The sequence below is a fragment of the Sciurus carolinensis genome, unplaced genomic scaffold (assembly GCF_902686445.1).
Source record: "Sciurus carolinensis unplaced genomic scaffold, mSciCar1.2, whole genome shotgun sequence".
NCBI lineage: Eukaryota > Metazoa > Chordata > Mammalia > Rodentia > Sciuridae > Sciurus > Sciurus carolinensis.
In genome coordinates, this window is record NW_025920194.1 from 485235 (window position 1) to 491096 (window position 5862).

The window sequence follows — 5862 nt, forward strand, 5'->3', positions numbered from 1 at the left end:
TTGGAGAAAGCTGTTTCAGAGGATGGGCCCAATTCCCCTTGGGCTGAAACCATCCTCCAGGGCCTCGCCCACCAGCAGTGCACCACTCAGGATTGGAAGAACCTAACTAAAGCTGTCCTTCCTGGTCCTTTATATCTAAAGTGGTGTGCCTTTTTAATGAAGAATGTCATGCTCAGGCTGAATGGAACCAGGCCGCTAACCCTCCCATCCCAGTTACTTATGGGATACTCTCGGGGTCCAGTGACCAATTCTCTACTGGCCTCTTACAGGCTGCCATCCCAGCCCCATATCAAGAACAAGTAAGAGCTCTAGGGTTGGCGGCATGAAAAAGCTAGAGGAGGGCCCCTCAGAATCCCCCATCGCAGGAATTACCCAGAAGGCAACTGAGGGCCTAGCAACCTTCATTGAAAGGGTAGAAAGAAGCCTTCAGAGAAAATTTCCTCCGGGGCCCCTAAGAGATCAATTTGTTAAAATGTTAGTTTGGGAAGGAATGACTACCGATCACAAATTGGCCTGTGCAGGGATGAAAGATCACTCCATGGGAAGGTGGATAGTGGCTACCAAAGATATTGGCATGCAAGTGCATCAGTCTCAATTCTTGGTTGCAGCCCTACAGGTCCAAACTGCCTCATTTGCTGAGGCTCTCATGGCAGCCTTGTCACCAGTTGTGGCTAAGGGCAAAGGAGTATGTTGTGGCTGCAGGCAACCAGGCCACTTCAAGAGGGATTGCCCCACTGGTCAGGTGTGTTCTGAGGCTCTGTCTGGACGCTCTAGGGGTTCAACTCAAAGTCCGGTCAGTTCAGCTCAAAGGCTGACCACTCCCAAAACACCTTGCCCAAGATGCAGAAAGGGATTCCATTGGCAGAAGGATTGCAAATCTAAATTTGACATTGAGCAGAAACCTTGAAACTAATCAGGGGCACCCTCCAGCCCTGTCGCACACAGGAGGTTTCTCCCCCAATAACCCCCCTAAGGCACATTGGACTGTTCCTATTGTCCCTGGAGTCAGGCCATAAATGGACATTTTTATAGCAAGAAAGAAATTCCGCTGTCTCATTGACACTGGAGCAGATAGGACTGTGTTAAGAAAGGAGGAAGTTCCACCTCAATGGAGGTTGATTCCTAGCCCCCAGTTGCTTGGGGTAGGAGGTAATACTAAATCAGAAGAGACCAAAGATTGGCTCAACTGGCGGGATGTGGACGGTGCCCAGGGAGATGTGTGCCTCCTCGTGGCCTCAGGTCTTACTGCAAATTTACTAGGACAGGATATCTTAGGGGAAGCAGAGGTCTATATAACAACTGATCACAAGGCAGTGTATGATGACCTCCTTGAGCAAGAGAAATATGAACAACAATTTAATCTATCTGGCCCTTTTAGCAATTACAGAGGAGACCCTCTTTTTGAGGCATCTAGGCAGAAGGTCCCAGCTCCCCGAGTAAAGTCTCACCCCCAATCCTAAGGGCCACTGTTCCAATAATGCCAGCCATTCAATGGCTCCCAGGTCCCCCAATATGGGTGGAACAGTGGTCATTACACCAAAATAGGCTTCAACATTTAAGAAATATTGTACAAGACCAACTGACCTTGGGTCATATCAGACCATCTCTAAGCCCCTGGAATAGTCCAGTTTTTGTCATCCAAAAAACATCAGGAAAATGGAGAATGCTTCAGGATCTCAGGAAAATTAATAGTCGTATGGTTCCAGTGGGAAACCCTTTAAGGGGTCTTCCCTGGATCCCCTGTATCCCAAGAGATCTCTTACTTCTTGCTATTGATATCAAAGATTGTTTTTTCTCAATACCACTCCACCCAGACGATTGTGAGAAGTTTGCTTTCTCAGTGCCCTCTACCAATTATCAAGGACCAGATGAACGTTATGAATGGGTGGTTCTACCCCAAGTCATGGCAAATAGCCCTGCATTTTGTCAACATTTTGTTTCTGAGCTCCTTCAACCCCTACGAAAAAGGCCACAAATTACTTTGTATATTTACATGGATGACATTATTATAGGAGCCACTAATGCCCTACAACTAAGCTCAGCATACAAAGAACTCCAAGGCCTTCTGGAGAGAGGAGGACTACATATATCTAATGATAAGGTCCAAACTGTTCCTCCCTTCAAGATACTGGGAACTGAGCTTAAATTGGATTCTGTTTGTCCCCTTAAACCTCAATTACTCCTCCAATCCTCCTATTCCTTGGTTGATTTACAAAAATTATTAGGGGAACTTAATTGGTTGAGGCCATGGCTTCCTACCTCTATGGAGGACATCCTCCCTCTCTTTGACCTGCTACAGGACAAAGATCCAACAACATATACTCCAAAATATACAAGTAGCCCTTAACTCTACCCGGTTGGCTTGATACCGGCCTGAAGACCTCCTTAGCCTCTGGATTCTCCTCAGTTCTCAGCTGTCCACTGCAGTCATAACTCAGCGGGGAGAACCCCTTCAATGGATACACACAGTCATAGGGGCGGCTCCTAGGGTCTATGCTCACCTAGACCAATTGGCTGATCTTATAATTAAAGGCAGAAATACTGCCCTTAGGCACTATGGACCATAACTTAGCCTAATGTTTTGACAGTGCCCTATCGCCTGTCAGATTTTGAATTGATTCAAAGGTATAACAATAGAGTATCCTGTGCATTGGAGGATTTCTTAGGGAAGATTGATAGCCATTATGGGTCAACCAAATGGGTGTCCTCATTTTCAAAACTAAAATGGGCACCCCCTATACTTTTTTCCACTAAACCCCTCCCTAAAGCTGTAAATGTATTCACAGATGGAGAAAAAGAGGGATCTGCTGTTGTAATTTACCCCCCCTCCCAGATTAGTGAAACAGGAACCAGTTATTGGGTCAGCACAATTTAAGTAGTTATATGCAATTGCTATGGCCCTAACTCAAGTACAAGAACCCATGAATCTTTTCTCAGACAGCCTATATGTGGTAAACCTGCTACCTACATTGGTCTCTTCATATATCAAGTTAGATAAAAATCCTATTACCCCTTTGATGATCCAGGTATGGTCCTTGCTAAAGGAGTGTGCTGAACCCATATTCGTACAGCATCTAAGAGGACATCAAAATCTACCTGGCTCCCTTGCACAAGGCAATGCTGTGGCCAACCAGTTAGCCACATCAGGGACTTCAATAGCTACAGCTCAACCTCAACAGGACTTACAACTAGCCCAAGGCCTTCATGACCTGACCCATTTAAATTGGAGAGGGTTACATCATAAGTTTCCTTTGGTCCCCGCAAAGGACTTAAAAAAGATTGTAAGAACCTGCAAATCTTGCCTACCTTTCTTACAGGTTCCACCTCTCCAATCCCTTGGGGTAAACCCCAGAGGTCTAAAACCTAACATTAACTGGCAAACTGATGTAACTCATTATACACCATTTGGAAAATTAAAATATATATTCATGTCTATTGATACTTACTCCCATGCCTGCTGGGCCACTGCTCACTCTGGTGAAAAGGTCAAGCATGCTGAAAGCCATTTCTTACAATGTTTTGCCATTTTAGGCTTGCCTCAACAAATCAAAATGGATAATGGGCCCTGTTTTACAAGTAAATCATTACAAGAATTTTTCAACAATTGGCATATTAAACACACTACAGGAATCCCATATAATCCAAAAGAACAAGCCATAATTGAAAGACATAATAAAACTTTAAAAAATCAGCTAATAAAACAAAAAGGGGAAAATAACCCCCATGATCAATTAAGAACAGCAATGCTTACATTAAATATTTTAAATTTCTCAAAACATCAGCCTTTAACTGCCTTCCAACGACACTGGGCCAATCAGGTGCCTTATCTGAAAGTTGAAGTTGAATGGAAAGATCCATTAACTGGATACTGGCGTGGTCCTGATTCACTAATAAGTGCTGGCAGAGGTTTTGGATGTGTATTCCCAATTGGAGAACCAAACCCTATCTGGGTGCCCGCCAGGAATCTCAAATACCATCAACAAGAACAATATAATTCACCCAAGAGCACACCCTCTTGTGGTATGTTTACTGCAAGTATTCTAAAATCCCTCCTCCTCCTCCAACTTTGATTCAGCTGTTTCTGCTTCCATTCCCCAGCCCAGCCCACCTAGTCCTCCTGCCATGAGGTCCCACATATACTGGTGTGGAGGGAGTAACCAGCCCAACCATCAGTGGCATGTCCTAGTAAGGAGTATGATATAGTAGCCACAGTCCCCACAAGTATTGGGAGATAATTGTTTCACAATTTTCTGCGTCCAAACCTGAATTGATTACTAACCAGGAATAAGGGTTAAAATGCTCTAGGCATCAAGTTTCTGCTGGAACATTTTAGCCCCTTTTAGATCCAGATCTCAGTCAAGGCTTACATTGAAATGTAAATAGAGAAAGCCTGTTTTGTGTCATCACTAAACTAAAAACAAGGTTACTAAGAGTTATGTCCTAACAGGTATAACTCTATATACAAAGGGTTCTAAAGGTTTCAACTGTGTTTCAATTAGAGTACTATAAATAACAGAATATTTAATCTTATTAAAATGGAGGAATTTATATAAATTAAGAAATTTCATAAGAGTTGTTTCAGAATGTGAACCAAAAGGTCAACAGATAGGAAAGAAAAAAATAAAAGGTTCTAGATATGGAAATATATTTAGTGAAAAACAAAATATTTCTGGGTAAGAAAGTGCTTATGTGATAAAATACATGAGGGTCTAAATAAGTGCTAAGAAAGTCTGTAAAGGGCAAGTTTCAATAAGTTTGCATGTAACTAAGTTGGTTGTATGTAAGTGACACAGTTAAAGCTATTTAAGGTTTTTTCCTAAGGTGAAATACTAATGTTCTAATATAAACCAAAGTTTAATCTATTTGGTAAAATGACATGGTAAAATATCATTAAAAAACACTAATTTACTCTTAACTTTGCATCTATTAAGTTTTATTCTTTAGAACAATTAGTCTTAAAAATTGGGGTATACAATTATGGTTAAGCAACTGTTAGAGTATTGTACCACGTTACAGAGTCTAAATTTTTCTTTAAAAACTAAATTTGGGAATATAAAAGTGTAAAGGTAATCGTGAAATGGTCACTCTTTGTATGTTGAATGTTTTCATATTTTCCAGGTATATAAGTTTTTAAAGCAGGGAATTTATCAAGCTGCTATTCTCCAAACTAAACTTGTCTGTAATAGTAATTTTAAACTTAAAAAGAGTAAATTTTATTGGGGATTTATTTCTATCATTTAATGTTCTAATATAGGACCTGTCATCAATAGGGTATATGTAAAATTTGTTAAATGTATTTCTGAAGGTTATTGAGAGCCTGATTTGTTTAAAGGTTAAACAAAAATATTTTGTCACTTTGCCACACAAAAGGAATGTTAAAAGCTCTCTCAGTCTTTCTTTAATTCATGTTTTAGATATAATGTTAAATTGTGTTAACTAATGTTCATATAGACTCAGGAGTCAATATATGTAAACTGCTTAAAATGACATTTAAGAAAGAGTATAATGCGCAGCCGCAAAAATGGGACAACAGTGATTGAAATTGGGGTCTCTGACCTCATGACTTTGGACAGTGGACTTCCTTGAGAGCTACACAGAGCTCCTAACATTGCACTTTGCAGCTCTACCACCTTAGATCTATAGGCTCAACTTGATTCCTTGGCCACTGTTGTCCTGCAAAATCGTTGTGGTTTGGATCTGCTAATGGTGAAGGAAGGAAGGCTTTTCCTGTTCCTTGGTGAGAAGTGCTGTTTCTACGCCAACCGCTCTGGCATTGTATAAGATAAAATCAAAAACCTACAAGAAGATCTGGAACATCATAGGAGCGAGCTCCACTCTAATTTCCTCTTGCCTGGGTTACAT